Raw genomic sequence first — 18,554 nt, 5'->3', positions numbered from 1 at the left:
CGAACTGACAAACTATAAAGTTATTTCCATTGCCTTCCCTTAAAGATTGGAACAGAAAAACAGCCGAGGACTTCCGGCAATGACACAATAGCTGCTTCACATCAAATTATTTGATCGGTCTGTGCGGTTCAGGATGTCTGTGACCGTGTTTGAGGATCTGTTTGTTGCAGGGGGATGGGGGATGGGGGTGAAAAGGGGGGAAAATCTGTACACACTGTATAGTTGATTGCTGGGTAGTATGTTTCCTGGGGTATTTATTTGCTGTAACCTTTTTTTTTTGCATGTTTGTAATAAAATTAATTTAAAGAAAAAACAATTGTTTTATCGACACTTTTACTGAAAACGTTAAACTAAAATGCCCACTTAAAAACCTTATCTCGACACTGCTAGAATTCACCATACTGGATGATGCATTATCAATACGATGAGATGAGAGTAGAGAGTAATCGAGGCTTTATTAAGCAGAGATGTGTGGCCTCCTGCAGCTGCTACCGAAATGGCAGCAGCTCGGTGAGCACACACATTTATACTCCGTCTACTGGGCGGAGCCAGCAGGCAGGGATCTACCCCTGTACCTGTAGTACAGGAGCCTTACCATATTACCTCTAATGCACATATTATACAAACAGTGGTGACTACCACATTCACCCCCTGTTAAAATTATTTACAGGTATGTGAAAGTGTACAGTTTGGTGGAAGTTTACAAATTTAGCCGGTCGGGTGCCTTGATCCTCCACTGTGAGCGCCTCGGTCCCGGTGGTGATGCAGGTGCCGGCTTGGTCGCCTGTGACTCCGTGAGCGTGTAGTCCTCACCTTCATCCCCGGGTGGAACCAATGGGAGGATGGATCGTCCTGGGGAGGGGGCTGTAATGAAGTGCGATGGGGGGAGGATGGGTGGCACCGGGGCAATCGGAGGGGGGGGGGGGACCAGCTCGTGTCAGGTCACTGAGGGAGACAGTGTCTTGGCGGCCGTCGGGGTACGCCACATAGGCGTACTGCGGGTTCGTATGCAGCAGCCTTTCGACCAACGGGTCCGCCTTGTGAAGCCGCATGTGCTTGCGGAGGAGAACGGGTCCTGGAGTTCCCAGCCATGATGGGAGCGAAACCCCAGAGGTAGACTTCCTAGGGAAGGCAAGGAGACGTTCATGGGGGGTTTCATTAGTCGCAGTGCAAAGTAGCGATCGGATGGAGCGCGTCTGGGAGGACCTCCTGCCAGCGGGAGACCGGGAGATTTTTAGACGTAGGGCCAGCAGGACAGCCTTCCAGACCACCCCGTTCTCCCTCTCCACCTGCCAGTTTCCCGGGAGTTGTAGCTGGTTGTCCTGCTCGAGGCAATGCCCTTGCTGAGCAGGAACTGACGCAGCTCATCACTCATAAAGGAGGATCCTCGGTCGCTGTGGACATAAGCGGGGAAACTGAACAGGGTGAATTTGCTATTGAGGGCTTTGATGACTGTGGCAGACGTCACATCGGGGTATGGGATGGCGAAGGGGAATCTGGAGTATTCATCGACCATGTTCAGGAAGTACGTGTTTCAGTCGGAGGAGGGGAGGGGGCCCTTTGAAGTCCATGCTGAGGCGTTCAAAGGGACGGGAGGCCTTCACCAGGTGCGCACAGTCTGGCCGGTACAAGTGCAGTTAGCACTCCGCGCAGACTTGGCAGTCTTTGGTGACCACCCTGACTTCCGCAATGGAGTAGGGTAGGTTGCGGGCCTTTATGAAGTGAAAGAACCGGGTGACCCCTGGGTGACAGGGACCATCGTGTAGGGCCCGGAGTCGGTCCACTTGTGCCTGGCACATGTACCTCGGGATAGGGCATCTGGGGGCTCGTTGAGCTTACCGGGGCGATACAAAATCTCATAATTGTAGGTAGAGAGCTCGATCCTCCACCTTAAGATTTTATCATTTTTGATCTTGCCCCGCTTAGTATTACTGAACATGAAGGCAACCGACCGTTGGTCAGTAAGGAGAATGAATCTCCTGCCAGCCAGGTAATGCCTCCAAAGCCGCACAGCTTCTACGATGGCTTGGGCCTCCGTTTCGACAGAGGAGTGCCGAATTTCAGAGGTATGGGGGGGTGCAGGAAAAGAATGCCACGGGTCTGTCTGCCTGGTTGAGGGTGGCGGCCAGGGTGACGTCTGATGCATCGCTCTCGACTTGAAAGGGGAGGGTCTCGTCGACCGCGTGCATCGCGGCCTTGGCGATGTCGGCCTTGATACGGTTGAAGGCCTGGTCGGCCTCAGCAGTCATGGGGAAAACTGTGGAGTGGATGAGTGGGCGGGCCTTGTCCGCATAGTTAGGGACCCACTGGGCATAATAGGAGAAGAACCCCAGGCATCGTTCCAGGACCTTGGGGCAGTGGGGGAGGGGGATTTCCATGAGGGGGCACATGCGGTAGGGGTCGGGCCCTAGAACTCCATTTTGCACAACATAGCCAAGGATGGCTAAGCGGTTGGTGCTGAACACACACTTCTCCTTGTTATATGTGAGGTTCAGGAGTTTGGCGGTGTGGAGAAATTTGAAAAGGTTAGCGTCGTGGTCCTGCTGGTCATGGCCGCAGATGGTGACGTTATCTAGGTACGGGAGGATGGCCCGCAATCCGTACCGGTCAACCATTCGGTCCATCTCCCGTTGGAAGACCGAGACCCCATTAGTGACGCCGAAAGGAACCCTAAGGAAGTGGTAAAGGCGGCCGTCTGCTTCAAACGCTGTTTGGTGGTCCGCCTTGCGGATGGGGAGCTGGTGGTAGGCAGATTTCAGGTCCACAGTAGAGAAGACCCGGTACTGTGTAATCTGATTGACCATATCAGATATGCGTGGGAGGGGGTACACGTTGAGCTGCGTGTACCGATTGATGGTCTGACTGTAGTCGACAACCATCCTGTGTTTCTCCCCAGTCTTTACAACTACCACTTGGGCTCTCCAGGGGTTGTTGCTGGCGTCAATAATGCCTTCCCGCAGTAGCAGCTGGACCTCCGACCTGATGAAGGTCCTGTCCTGGGCACTGTACCATTTGCTCCTGGTGGCGACGGGTTTGCCGAATTTTAGAGTTAGACTATGGAGGTTGCACTGGAAGTCCAGGCCGAGTAACAGGGCAGCGCAGAGGTTGGGGAGGACGTTGAGCCGGAAGTTGCTGAACTCTACGCCCTGGACGGTGAGGGTGGCGATGCAGTACCTCCGGATTTCCACAGAGTGGGATCCGGAGGCCAGGGAGATTCGTTGGGTACCGCGAGGGAGCAGCGCCCTACCGTAGAGGGGTGGATAAAGCTCTCCATGCTCCCGGAGTCGAGAAGGCAAGGTGTCTTGTGGCCATCGACTTTCACCATCATCGTCGCGGTTGCGAGATTGTGCGGCCGGGACTGGCCGAGCGTGATGGAGGCGAGCTGTAGCTGGTGTTGGTGGGCCCCGGGCTGGTCGGCGGTGGTGGCGGGCGATGAGCAGCCAGATGAGGTGCCCGACGAGCAGGGGTCCTGAGGCGCCGTCCAAAATGGCGCCGAAGATGGCGGCGCCCACAGGCGCACATGGCAGGCAGTGTTAAAGATGGCGGCGCCCACGGGCCGCATGTGAGCTGCAGGGACGAAAATGGCGGCTCCCACGGGTCGCATGTGGGGGGTGCAGGAACAATGGGCCTGGATACAGCAGTGATCGACCGGGCCTGGCACAAAGCAGCAAAATGTCCCTTCTTCCTGCAGGTCTTGCAGATTGCACTCCGCGCCGGGCAGCGCTGCCGGGGGTGCTTTGTCTGCCCGCTGAAATAGCACTTGGGCCCCCCCGGGGTTAGCTGCCTGTTGCGCGGCGCAGGCTTGGGGTTGGCTGGGAGCGGCCGCTGGTGGGGCCCACGATGTCCATGTGGGGGGTGCCGTGCGGTCGGGGCATACGATTGTACATTACGGGAGGCTACCGTTAGTGAGGTCGCGAGTTGCTTGGTCGCCGCGAGGTCGAGCGTACCCCCTTCTAAGAGGCGCTGGCGGATGTACGCCGACCCCATGCCCGTAACGAAAGCGTCCCTGATTAAGAGTTCAGTATGTTCAACGGCCGAAACTGCCTGGCAATCGCAGTTCCTCGCCAGGATGTGCAGGGCACGCCCGAAATCGTCCAATGACTCACCGGGGAGTTGTTGCCGCGTGGACAGGAGGTGCCTGGCGTAGAGTTTGTTGATCAGCCGGATGTAGTTCCCTTTCAGAAGCGCCATGGCCTCAGTGTAGTTGGGCGCATCCTGGATAAGGGGAAAAATATCGGAGCTCACTCGTGAGTACAGGATCTGGAGTTTCTGTGCTTCTGAGGGTTGTTCTGTCGGTGATCCGATGTAGGCTTCAAAGCAAGCTAGCCAGTGGTCGAAGGCTGACGTGGAGCTGTCTGCTTGAGGGTGCAGCTGTAGGCGATCTGGCTTGATGCGTAGTTCCATCGCTGTAATATCTCTGCTTAATAAATTGATGCACTATCAATTACGACGAGACGAGAGTAGAGCGTAATCGAGGCTTTATTAAGCTGAGATGTGTGGCCTCCTGCAGCTGCTACCTAAATGGCTGCAGCTTGGTGAGCACACACACTAATACTCCGCCTACTGGGCGGAGCCAGCAGGCAGGGATCTACCCCCGTACCCGTAGTACAGGAGCCTTACCGTATTACCTCTAATACACGTATTATACAAACAGTGGTGACTACCATACTGGAAAACCCGAGAGGTCAGCCATTGTTTGCAGGCTTCCAGGGTGGCTTCCTCGCTCAAAGGCACTCGGTGCCTGAGCGAGGGACCTAGCTCTGTGAGGTGGGATGCCCGCTGAGTGCTAATCCCACCCTTGTTGCTGAACCCCCTCCCTGCCCCTCCCCACAATACCGCAATCCCCTTCCTGCCGTCACTCATCTGTGCCTGGACCCATTGGCAACCCTGGGCCTTCGATGGGCATATTACTGGCACCAGCCACCACGGCTCCACTGGCGCTCCTGAGCAATGAAGAGCAGTCTACCTCTGATTGGCTGTTAGCTCTCGGCAAACGGGGCCTCCACCTCTAGGGTCCTTGATCCTGGTGAATGCCCACTGCTGACCAGTTAAGTGCCTGTTTGCACTTAATCCGGCCGGCCTTCCGAAAAAAGGGTAACACAAGGCTGTCACTGGCTCTCCAGCCCTGTCACTTTTATTGAATACTGCCCAGTATAACTGCAAAGTACACCATAAAGTTATATCAAATTCTCCTAAATCATGAGGTATTATCTGCTAATACATCAACATTATTATAAATAACACACACACACACTAATAACGTTTCAATAACCAGGTTGCATGTCCTCAGCCCATGAAGGAACAATGCCCGCCATTATAGGAGTGGCCATGACTGCGGCTTTGTTAGTAGCGGGGCTGAAATGATTAATGATTATGGTTCCTACCCAAGGATCCTTCTCAAATCACACTTAGCTCGCATCCCATAGTCTTCTCTGGGTCCCAAGCTGCGGGTGGAGTAAGCAAGGCATCTCGCACTTGCCCCCGTTGTCCTCACTGCTACCTTACCCTGTGCTTCTCCCCTTCCAGGTACCCGGGAACCATCACCCCTGGCCAGGCAGGAAGGCAGGTGTGTGAAGGGAAAGAGGGAGAAGAGGCTGCTGATCTTACATTGGCAGCCGCCTGCTCAGACACTGGCACCGCTCCTACTTGACAGGGTGGCAGCGAGGTGCGACCTGCACGTGGCGAGTCACTGGGCGTGACTGGCCTGAAGCCAGGGCATGGGGAAAGAGTCGCACAAGTGGCAGCTCAACAGAGGGCGAGGTCCCACCAGGTCCGTCGCAGGGGACTTGGGATGAGGACTTTGATGGGCACGTGCAGAAAAGTGCTGACGGGCATGCACATTCTGATTGGTTAAGATGACTGGTAGAGGGGCTCCGTTGGCTGTCCTATTCCTTTGTATCCCAGCTGCCCGGTTTGCCTCGCTGTGACATTGGGGCAGCACGGTAGCACAGTGGTTAGCACTGCGGCTTCACAGCGCCAGGATCCCAGGTTCGATTCCCGGCTGTGCGGAGTCTGCACGTTCTCCCCGTGTCTGCGTGGCTTTTCTCCGGGTGCTCCGGTTTCCTCCCACTAGTCAAACAGGCGCCGTAATGTGGCGACTAGGGGCTTTTCACAGTAACTTCATTTCAATGTAAGCCTACTTGTGACAATAAAGATGATTATTATCAGCTCACACTCCCAGCAACCTGCAGCCTTCACTGGCTCATGTTAAAGCAGCACCTTCCGGTTAAAGTTCTTATCCGTGATTTCACCCCACCCTAACTCTGTAATCTCTTACAATCCCACAGCTCTACAAGATGGCGGCATTCGTTTAATTTCTCTATTCATTCAAAAACTTTCTTTTATTGTCAAGCTGTTAACGGTACAGATTAACATTCTTTTATTCACCCCATGCCCTGTGCTTAATGTGGCTCAGTTCCAGAGCATATTTTCTGAGGATTCAGACAATAGCTTCATGCATTACTGCATTAGGATGAGCAACCGTGCAGTCTCGTTCACAAGTTGCACATTGTTAGTTAGTCCCCTCTTGACATTGTCATGAAATTACCAACAGCAGTGAGGTCGGCTCAGGGTTTAATCATTTATTGAACACAGGAATGTTAATTGGGAATTTCAATAAAAATAATGGTTATATTTAGTATTAAGCAATGCAGTGCCTAAATAGTCAGATTTCCCACGCTTATTGAACAAGTTTGCGCGCTGGTCCAGATCTTCCAATCTCCAGATAGTCCAGACATGTCCCTCAAGGTGTGCTTTGGGATCCTGTGACACGCAATGACTCTACATAAACTTCTGCTGGGCAATTCACCCTGTTCCCCGGGACCCTCTGGAAAGTCCCTCTGATTCGGAGACTTGAGACGGCTCCAACTTACTTACCTGGATATTTACCCAGATAATGTAAGACAGATTAAAGCCTAGTTTAATACCTGGGTAATTATACAACCGACTCCCAAATCACTCCACTGACCCAGCCCGACAACCCCCCAACTCACCCAACCTACCGACTCCCCCACCCGGACCTCCCTCACCCAACCGACACCCTCACCTACTCTACTTACTCACCCACCCTAACCCCTCATGCACTTACCTCACCTAACCTACCCCCTCACCCACTTACCTCAGCCACTCTATCCCCTCGCCCAACCTATCTCCTTACCCACTCTACTCGCTTACCCACCCTATCCCCTCACCCAGTTACCTCGGCCACTCTACCCCCTCACCCAACCTACACCCTGACCTCACCCAACCTACTCTTTGTAGCTTTTAGAGAAGCTTTTAAACTCCCTACTTAACAGCATAAGTCAGCTCATGTCCTAAAAAGGCTTCTACGCGGATCCCCTTCACAGAAGCCTTTGAAGTTTCCAGGGCTGAGTCAGTTTGGAAGAATCCTCAATCAGAAGATTGCCCAGGAAAACCGGAGGAAAGGGGGCATGGAATTATTCTTTTGTCCAATCAGGTTCGGAAATAGGGGTTCTGATCTTGAACGGAAGATTTGGACCATTCCCTCAGGATCTCCTTTGGTGAAGTGTTCATGCTTCATATACAATATTCACAGACACGTATCATGAGAACGTTGGAGTTAGACTACAAATGCTCAGCAAAAATATACCCATAATCTGGCACACATGGCACTAAACTGGCAACCCTTCACTCAGAAAGGCCATTGTTGCCAACATCAAGCACTCCTGGGTCAGGTACATGGGTCAATAATCGAAAGCTGATCTTGCCACATCAACACAAAACAACAGGTCTTAGCTGAAACTTTGAAAGAGTGTTCCTGTTGTGCCAATGCAAATTCTTACACATCACAGATATTACTGAATTCTCTGTGTAAATTTTAAACGGGCCAATTAGTCAAGAATTTTGATGTGGAGATGGCGTTGGACAGTTGTTGAGAGCTTCTAAACATTCCAGGAACAAAAACAGAAAATACTGGACAATCTCAGCAGGTCAGAGAGCATCCGTGGAGAGAGAAGTGAGCAATTATTTAGAGTCTGGTGACTCTTTGTCAAAGTTGGAGTGAACTGGAAATAGGGTCAGAGTCATACTGTGGTGGGGAGGGGAGGGGGGTGGAGCAGTGGGGCTGGACAGAAGGTCAGTGATAGGTGGAGATTGACAAAGATGTCATGGACATTTCAGGAGATTGTCCTGCCTATGGTCCGACTCTTAACATAAGAACGAAGAAAATTTCCATAGTACCTTCTAACAGCCTTAGAATAATTATAGCAATTTTTAATGTTGTCACAAGTAGGCTTACATTAACACTGCGATGAAGTTAGTGAAAATTCCCTAGCCGCCACACTCCGGCGCCTGTTCGGGTACACAGAGGGAGAATTCAGAATGTCCAATTCACCTAACAAGTACACCTTTCAGGACTTGTGGGAGGAAACCGGTGCACCCGGAGGAAACCCACGCAGACACGGGGAGAACGTGCCGACTCCGCACAGACAGTGACCCAAACCGGGAATCGTCCCTGGTGCTGTGAAGCAACAGTGCTACCCACTGTGCTACCTTGCTGCCCTTCACGCATCACACTTCATTACTTTTGCGGTGCAGCCACTGTTGCTATGTGAGAAAATGCAGCACAAAGCAAGATCGCACAAATAGAAAATGAGATGAATGGCGGCAGATAATCTGTTGATTTAATGGTCCTTCATTCACTTGGGCAGTTGCTGGTTTTAAATTTATGCATTATTTGACCGTGAGAGTTTCGGTTAGGAAAGGGCCCATGCTCTCGACGAACTCAGACCAAACTGCTTGAACTAGAGTTTGTGCAGAGCCCTGACGGCTGGTAGATACGGAATGTTGTTTTTGTGAGAAAGCGTGGAGGTGATTTTTAAAAGTGTTTAATTATTTCAGGAATAAATTAAAACAGAAGTACTGGACATTACCAAAAAATATATAGTTACACTTTGTTCAAATTACGATAACATCCCATTGAAGTAACTGAAAATGATCTTCTTAATGCATATTGATAATAATATATATTTATCTTACAATAAATAAACACTTTCATGCTTTATACCAGAGATTTTGATTACACTCCAATCTGGTCAATCATTTTTTTATAAAAGTATTTTTAAAACCTTCGCCAACAGTGTGACCCACTCCTGCCCTCTGCCCGTCGGGTCTGACCCACTCCTGCCCCCGCTCGTCAGGTCTGTCATGTGAGAGTACCTTTAAGAAATGGGTGTGTATATAAGTATCTGTAGTGAGAGTACCTTTAAGAAATGGGTGTTTATTACTGCAGTGATGTCAGAGAGTGGTGGGCAAAAACCAACGAACTATTCTAATCCCATTTTCCAGCACTTAGCCCAGAGCCTCAAAAGAAAAGCATCCAGCTGTTAGACGCCCCACCAAGACCCTTTCCTCCAACTCTATTTAATTATTACATCTAACTTGGCTCCATGTAGAATCTGCCTTGTTGTCCCACCACATTCTCCCCCCCCATCCCACCCCAATGGCATTCCACTCAGGATTGCTCCTTCAGCACTCACAGCTCGAAATGTATATTAACATGATGACCATCCATGAGAGTAACTCAGCAATAATCCCGTTGAGCTCAGCCAATTCCAGCCCAACTTCAAATTGCCCTTGGGATCTTTCAGCGGACTAAGGGAAGACTCAGTGACAAGGCACCTCAGAGGAAGACACCTCCATCAATTCAATTCTCCTTCTGTGCTACACTGGAGCATCAGCATACATTTTATATCCGCATTCCAAGGTAGGTTTGTGCTGCTCTCTATACAAGGGGTAGATTCGGGGCATAGGGAGTCAATGTGCAGAAAGCAGTAGTGGAGGACAGCCATTCTTCCTCACTGTTGGAGCAGATCCATTCCCATCCTGTGTCCTTCCTCTCATCCATTCTCAGTATGTGGTTTTTCTCTCACCCACTCTCATTCTTTGTTCAGTCTCAACCCCTGCCTCTTCCTACCTGCTACGTCTGTTCCACTTCTGCTTCCAGTGCTTGTTTGTGAGAGCTTACATAAACATCGAGATGAAATTGGAACAAGGCATCAAATTATTTGATGACATTGGGAGTTTTATCAATAAAGGCATCTCTTTGGAGTTGAATATCTGTCCAGAGTGCTTGGTTCTCAGTAACCAGACTGCCTGCTAATATCATTGCATTTTCTCTCATCTCAGCTGGACATAAACTGAGACGAAGTCCGCCTCAGGACCCTGGGCTATGAAGGAAGGTATCATCCAGGGATCCCCTCCTCATTGTTATCCACTGGTTCCTTCTGAAATGCATGCACCTGATGGGAAAAGTGGATCAAGTTCAGCATCACCTTCCCCACACACCACACCTTTCTCCCCCCCCGGCCCCCACCTCAAACAGACAGCAGGGCAAACGGTCCTATAGTGTCCCACCAACCAGCCTGCCTGCTGGTTGTCAGCATATTTCAGCCCCCTAGCCATTTGCAAACATGCCTGTTCAGGGGGATGACCCGTTACCTGTCTGAAAGCTACGGTCAGCATGTTGTCATAGAATCCCTACAGTGCTGAAGGACGCCATTCGGCCCATCGAGTCTGCACCGATTCTCCAACAGAACATCCTACCTAGGCCCACTCCACTGTTTTATCCCCGTAACCTCACCTAACCGGCACATCTTTGGACACTAAGGGGTACTTTAGCATGGCCAATCCACCTAACCAGCACATCTTATGCCCCAAACCACGGTTGTGGGCGAGTGTCGGGAGGGTCGCGGTGGGCCCGATCGCAGGAGAATGCACAACAGCCATTGCCGGCTTTTACATCACAAATGGCGGCCACTGACACCTTTTAAATGGAAATAAGTGAGGCTGCGTGGAGTCTTCCAGCCAGAAACAACAGCAGAGAGAACGTCACATGCCCTGCACGCACAGGTGACATCAGGCGCCCTCCAGTTACATGCTTTTGGTGCCAAATCACAGAGCAACGTTACTTCCATTTTCCAGCTTCTGGCAAGCCACGCAAGTGAACTGTGAAGGTGAATGGTTTTCGTAAACGTGAGAGACAGCCAGAGATTAAAATAGGCAGTTTACCCATTGGACAGGATCTCACAACAGAATCTGCTGGAGAGAGCTGCTCATGAGAGTCCAGGGCAGGACAGAGCAGTGTTAACTATTAGCTCTGTACAGAGCTCCCGTCCTCTGGTTAAGAGCCTACAAAGAAGAAACTTAACTCAGGAACAGAGCATTATAAAGATGGGCCGGGATTCTCCTTTCCGGGGCCTAAGACCCCACGCCGGTGGGAAAACCTGCGCCAATGACTCCGACATCAACAGGCCCCCAAGGTGAGGAATTCTCACCTGTCTCGGGGGCTAGGTGGACAGCAGAGGGGTTGGCGCCGCTCCAGCCGGCGGCGAAGGGACTGCGGGAATTCACGCATGCTGCAAAGGGCCGGTGTGATCTCGCGCATGCGTGGAACTGCCGGCGTGTTTTTGCGCATGCACGGGGGGTTCTCTTCTCTGCACTGGCCATGGCGGAGCCCACCGGGGGCCAGCGCGGAAGGAAGGTGTGCTCCCACGGCACAGGCCCGCTTGCAGATCGGTGGGCCCCGATCGCGGGCCAGGCCACCTTGCCCCCCCCCCCCCCCCCGGGGTCTGATCCCCCTGCGCCCCCCCCCGGAGGACTGCCCCAGCCGACTTACCTGACAGGTCCCACCATGTGGGACCATACGTAACACACGCCGGCGGGACTGGCCAAATACGGACGGCTGCTCGGCCCATCGGGGCCCGGAGAATGGCCTGGGGGGCCGCTGCCAACGCCCCCCCCCCCACAAAAAAAAAAACGGTGCCGGAGAATACGGCAGCCGGCGTCGGGGCAGGATTCGCACCACCCCCCCAGGGATTCTCTGACCCGGCGGTTGTTTGGAGAATCCCACCCATGATTTCTTGAGGTATGGTTTTGTCAATTGTGCCAATGCAAATAAGGATGCAAAGCCCATGTGTATCATATGCAGGGATGTACTGGCAAATGAGAGGAGAAGTTTCAGATTTTGGAAGAGAAGTGGTGGGTGAAAAACTATTTTTGAGTTTGAGACCCCAGAGTCAGTTATTAAATTAGAACTGACTCCAAATTAAAAGATGACGCTGTTGTAGCTGACCTGTGACAGCACATTACAAACATGCCAAAAGCCCATGAGGCTGTCAGCATTCTGGAGTAGCATCGCCCAGGAGTATCCAGTGCAGAGTAAAACATGCATTTTGTTGCCATTGCCCTTCAGGACGACCTACATGGGCGAAATTGGATTTTCCGTTTTCATAAAGATGACACAAAGGATTTGGCTGAAGTCTGCACCTGATATGTGCGCATTGCCCTCTCCCCCTTTGCACCTGATTCAAGTGAGATCATGAGAACCAAACAGGCTCCCCTTTTGCCTTAAAGGTAAGTGAACGTGGCGAGTGTGCCACGAAGGTCGGCCGGCGTGTGTCGCAAATGTCGGCCGGCGTGGGTACCGAAGGTCAGCCAGTTGGTAAACGTGGGTCCTGGGAAAAATAGTTTGAAAAACACTGCCCCAAACCATAAAGACACCAAGCAGATGCCAACTGGAATTTTCCAGCCATCAGTCAGTCTGTGCTCCCCTTTGAGGCCAAATCATGGGAGGGGTTGGAGTGGCTATTATTTTTAAATCCCCTCCTCGTGGTCTCGATTGCCAGTAGGCCTCAGCGGCAGTCACAGGCCACCCTAATAGTCTGGCAGATGTTGCCTCTTTGTAATTTAAAATATATATATTTTTATTCACGTTTTTCACTTTGTACAATACAAAATAACAAGAAATAGTAAACACAGTTACATCCACGGAAAAGCAAAAACATAAAATAACCCCTCACAAAACCTAAGCCCCCTTCCCTTCTCCCCATCCCCTCCTTAATAACCCCCTCCCCTCCTTAACAACCAACGGTGGCCAATTCCTTGAAATAAACAATAAAAGACTGCCACCTCCGATTCAACCTCTCGTTTCCTCCCCTCACTGTATACCTGATGTTCCCGAGATATAGGAATTCCATCAGATTCCCCAGCCACACCGAGGCACTGGATGGAGATGCCGACCCCCACCGCAGTAGTACTCGCCTCTGGGCAATCAGCGAGGCGAAGACCAGGACATCAGCCCCTGGGAGTCTGACACCCCAAATATGGCCACTAAAGGATAGGGCTCCTGCTCAATCTTCTGAATCGCCGACATGGTGGCAATGAAGGAGATGCAGAAACCCACGAGCTTGGGACAAGACCAGAACATGCGCGCATGGTTAGCTGGACCTCTTGACCGGTGCTCGCACCTGTCCTCCACCCCTGCAAAAAAAACTCATTCTGGACTTGGCCAGATGCACCCTAAAAACTACCTTAAGTGGAATCAAAGCAAACCTCAAGCACAAGGACACGGAGGTCACCCTGCTAAGGGCCTCACCCCCTCTTTGTATTTTTAAGTTGTTAAAAAGTCTTCAGAGAACATTTCCTTCTCGAGGCTCTTTCCCTCCCTCCTTCTCGCATACCTCTCCACAGCAGCAGCCCCCACCTCTGAACATAGAACATACAGTGCAGAAGGAGGCCATTCGGCCCATCGAGTCTGCACCAACCCACTTAAGCCGTCACTTCCACCCTATCCCCGTAGGCCAATAACCCCTCCTAACCGTTTTGGCCACTAAGGGCAATATATCATGGCCAATCCACCCAACCTGCACGTCTTTGGACTGTGGGAGGAAACCGGAGCACCCGGAGGAAACCCACGCAGACACGGGGAGAACGTGCAGACTCCGCACAGGCAGTGACCCAAGCCGGGAATCTAACCTGGGACCCTGGCGCTGTGAAGCCACAGTGCTAGTCACTTGTGCTACCGTGCTGCCCACTGCTCAGATTGTGGCAGTGGGGCTGCTGATCTGTCATTGCCGAAGGATCGCCCAAAGTCCACTGTTAACTTCAGGAATCTACCTGCCATTCCTAATTGGCCATAAGACCATAAAACATAGGAGCAGAAGTAGGCCATTCAGCCCATCAAGTCTGCTCCGCCATTCAATGTGACATGACTGATCTGATGGGGTAATCCTCTACGCCACTTTCCCCCGTCCTATCCCCATAGCCCTTGATTTCTGTACTGATTAAAAATCTGTCTATCCCAACGTTCACCATACTTAACAACCCAGCCTCTACAGCTCTCTGCGGTAAAGAACTCCACAGATTCACTACTACCTGAGAGAAGAAATTGCTCCTCATCTCTGTCTTGAATGGGCGAGCCCCTTACTCTGAGATTATCTGGTCCTAGACGCTCCCACAAGGGGAATCAACTTCTCAGCATCTACCCTGTCAAACCCCCTGAGAATCCTATATGTCTCAATAAGGTCACCTCTCAATGAAGCGCGAGCATGTTACCTGGTCACTTATTGGCCTGCTCATAAAATTCACACTGGGCATCAAACAGCGGTGTCAAGACCCCTAAGTGCGCCCAGTGCCAGGGTCACAAACCCAGCAAAAAAATTCAGCCCGGGCTTCCTGATGGCTCAAGTCAGACGCGAGCGTTCTGCTCTGGTACTGTGAGAGGCAGCTGGTGCGAGGAATTCTACGCCAGCATCGGTCAGTGCCCTCTGAGCATCAGTACAGAATGCTTATGTTTGGTCAGAAAATTGGAGTGGATTAGTTATTGAGCATAACATCTCTCATTTTCTGAAAAATCACTCTATAGTTCCGACGTGTGCAATTAAGAGGAAAAAAACAAGCATTGCGTATTGGCATATCGTAAATGTTGCTAGGTAACAGTGCCCTCAGCTTAATTTTGTCAATGTCACGAAAACATTCCATTGAAAATAATCTTGGTGCAAAGCAGAAACTGATGAGAAATGTTCCATAAATGTCAGATATGTCCTGTAAAAATTATATACATCCAAATTTGATCATTCAACAGGGGAGGGGAAAAGCAAGAAACAGACCAGAAAATAATATTGCAATTGTCTTTGACTCTTGAAACGCCTTTCTCACAGTGCTCAATATCAGACTGGAGCATTCAACATGCGTCAAGCTCTCAAAGTAATATTCCATCGCCCCTACGCATCGCACTTGACCAAAAAGCAAAACACTGTACTCACTAGTTAAACCGAAATTCACGACACGTCTTCGACAGTCACAGAAAGGCTCCAACCCCTAGCGCTGCAAAGCACCAATAGCCTGCACAATGAAACATCTTGAATTAGCAGGTGATTAATGCAACTCACATCAAATGAATTGATGCTCACAGAAATCTTGCTGTGTACAGAAACCTGACCACACTGCACAAAAGGTTAAATATTACTCCCTTCGGAATTTTCACAGTACTATGTTTTATTCCTCAAGTGGAAAACTGTGTGTGTGTGTGTCATATTTTGCTTTAAAGTATATCCAACATTGCTTGCCATTAGATAGACTTGTCCCCCTGCGCGTTTCAATTCGGGATATTAGTGTCCACTAAGTTGATGAAAGTGTGAGCTGATATAGCGCATAGAATGGGTAGTAGGGCATCGGGATTCTGAGTAAACAGCACAACCAGTGGGGTATATTTCTCATGGATTTAAGGATTGGGCTATAAATGGAGACAATGGGTGAATTCAAGAGGGCAGATTCAATTTCCAATCGGGGCGGGGCGGGGGGGGGGGGGGGGGAGTGCAGAAGAAGGAGAATGAAAGAGAAAGATGGGAAGATTGAATTGAGAGAGAAAGAGAAAAAAGCAGCCAAGAAAGAAAAATAATGTAAAATTCGAACATTTTAAAATCTCCTGAAACTGGGAATGTCACACACAATTTTCAGTACCAGAGAGATCTTGACATTAACTTTCTGAGGGGCATTTAACAGGCAAATAAAGCAAGTTCCTAAACCAAGGAGGGAAGGCCAGATCCCATCTTTTTAAAACTAATGGCAAAACTCAGACAGAAACTTTTGGATAGTCGCACTTCGCCACACATCTCCGCCTCATTGTTGCTGTACCATTTACTGATAACTAACCCAGAATGCCATTAGCGCCATTAGCCTGGCTGTTATTTTGACAGAAAACTCTGGCCCATTACCTTATCATTGTCTCGATTTGTGAGGACCCATTCAAAACATATAATTTGTTATCATGACATTTTTCACGCTTCGAGGAGTCTGCTGAAGCAATTCTTCGGATACCGGTGACCATGGAAACAGCAGCATTGCATTGTATCGTTAAAGACAACGTTTCACTCTGGCAGCATTTGTGGTTTGCGGGTTGCAAAGCAGGAAAAGAGCAGAAAACATCTCTATCTTTTATCTTTCTTGTTGTGTGGCTAACCTGGCGCCGCCTCGTCAATCATTTGTGGGATGCACATTGCTGTCCCTTTCCAATTTCAATTGTGCTCCCTGCACTTAGAAGTTATGGTGAAGAGGATGAGAAGGTGAGATATCGCCTGCTCGACATTTCTTTTTCCCCTTGGCGCAGGATGAAAAATATTGAACAGTGACCGTTCAATTCAAGGAGCAATCTTGGGACAGTTTCTCTCAGCGAAGGAGCATTTTTGTTATTTTCGACTCCCGATACCAATATAAAATCAGGTTCATACTGCAGGAGAGTAAAGCACAGCTCTCTATTGTCTAGACAGCACACAGCTCAGTGCTGAACCTTACAAGACCAGATGATTCCATTTCATCAAAGAGAAAATGCTGGAAAATCTCAGCAGGTCTGGCAGCATCTGTAGGGAGAGAAAAGAGCGAACGTTTCGAGTCCAGATGACCCTTTGTCAAAGCTAAAAGGCAGAGAAAGTGGAAAAGATTGCAAATGGCAGTCCCCAGAGAGAACAAAAAATGTGAAAGGCCAAACAGCAGAGAAACAACTTCAGATGATTAGCTCTACCCCACCTCGACCCATTTGTTTTCATCCCATTTCATTTTAACAGTCTTTTCCCATTTTTTTTCTTTCTTGTCTTTCTTTATATATATTTACCGCCTCCCCCATCTTATCCACCTTTCCTTACCATTTCTCCCCTTTGCTTCCCCCTTCCCCTCCCCCACATCTACATCTGTCACGGTTTACCCTCTGATGTTAGTTTATCTGCTGTTTGGCCTTTTGCACCTTTTGTTCTCTCTGGGGACTGCCATTAGCAATCTTTTCCCATGGTTTCTGTAGCTGTTAGCACTATTTTCCCTTGGTTTCTGTGGCTATGACTCATCTTTCATTCTCACTCCACAGTATAAATATTTCCCACTTTCTCTGCCTTTTAGCTTTGACAAAGGGTCACCTGGCCTCGGCACGTTAGCTCTTTTCTCTCCCTACAGATGCTGCCAGACCTGCTGAGATTTTCCAGCATTTTCTCTTTGGTTTCAGATTCCAGCATCTGCAGTAATTTGCTTTTATCCAGAGTCCATTCTATCTCCTTACACGGGTGCTGAGAATCAGGAGATTTCTTTTCTCGCTTGGGTCTCGTCAGTCTCGGAGTTGAACCCAGCAAGAAATGCCAGCCGGTCAATAGGCAGGAGCAGGATTCTGGATAGTACAAAGTCACATCTGGGAACTCAAAGGTACACCCCCCAGTTCTCGGATAAGTGATTGGATGGATGTTTGAGGGAGGTGGCAGGAGGGATTGTTGGTGGCGAGGGGGTGGGGGGGGAGAGGTATTATAATAATAATAATCTTTATTGTCACAAGTAGGCTTACATTAACACTGCAATGAAGTTGCTGTGAAAAGCCCCTAGTCGCCTCATTCTGGCGCCTGTTCGGGTACACAGAGGGAGAATTCAGAATGTCCAAATTACCTAACAAGCACGGCTTTCGGGACTTGTGGGAGGAAACCGGAGCACCCGGAGGAAACCACGCAGATACGGGGAGAACGTGCAGACTCCGCACAGAGAGTGACCCAAGCTGGGAATCGAACCTGGGACCCTGATGCTGTGAAGCAACAGCGCTAACCACTGTGCTGCCGTGCTGCGGTAAAGGAAGCCCGCGGCTAGAGAGATTCAAGTTCTCATAAAGTGGTCTTGAGGCCTCTTATAATCCCATCCGATTCGTGAGGAAACAAAAAAAAAAAAAGAAGAATGATTTTGTTTTATTTCTGGCCTTTCTCTGGCCTCGGCTCCTCTTGTTGTCAGGGTGGCCTCCTCCCTTGCGGGTTCTCAGCTTAAAACCGCAGTCAGGCCCTGATGAATTGGAAATTGATCTGCAATTTTAATGCAGGACTCCGCTGCCTTTCGACTGGCAACCTACCCCCCTTGCGCTGGATCTTTCAGGAGGCACCCGTTTCGGCCTGTCAGCCGGCTTCACCACCCCTTAAACTGGAAATAAATATCCACCTGCATTATCGCCGGTACCTCGCTGGGCTCAGTGTACACACACATATGCAAAATGGTAAAGCGATTCGATGGGCCGCATCCTCCAGTCCCCCAGCCACCTGTTGCTTGGTGGTGTGCTGTTCGCTGATGGCAGGATTCACTACTCCAGCCACTTGTCAATGGGATTTCCCATTGAAACTACCTCACGCCGGAAACCCACAGGCGGAGGTACACTGCCGACGCAAACAGGGAATCACATCGGCTGCAGAATTCCGGCCAATATTGGTTTAGCAATATTGGTTTAGGGGCTGGTTTAGCACAGGGCT

At 50.2% G+C, this 18,554-nt stretch overlaps 1 protein-coding gene across 6 annotated transcripts in view; it reads right to left on the bottom strand.

Moving 5' to 3' along the window:
* Window positions 1–18,554, bottom strand: part of LOC140385197 (neurocalcin-delta) — a 382,792-nt gene that overhangs the window by 172,432 nt on the left and 191,806 nt on the right. For 4 of the 6 annotated variants that reach the window (XM_072467086.1, XM_072467085.1, XM_072467088.1 and 1 more), the window contains one exon: window positions 15,063–15,141. The exons of the other annotated variants lie outside the window; for them this stretch is intronic. The gene's annotated coding sequence lies outside the window, so the exon portion shown is untranslated. The remainder of the gene's footprint in view (window positions 1–15,062; window positions 15,142–18,554) is intronic. 6 annotated transcript variants of the gene reach the window in all.

The sequence above is a fragment of the Scyliorhinus torazame genome, chromosome 11, assembly GCF_047496885.1.
Source record: "Scyliorhinus torazame isolate Kashiwa2021f chromosome 11, sScyTor2.1, whole genome shotgun sequence".
In the NCBI taxonomy this organism is placed as follows: Eukaryota; Metazoa; Chordata; class Chondrichthyes; order Carcharhiniformes; family Scyliorhinidae; genus Scyliorhinus; species Scyliorhinus torazame.
The sequence above is the reverse complement of the archived record's forward strand: the minus strand, read 5'-3'. Positions and strand labels throughout refer to the sequence as shown.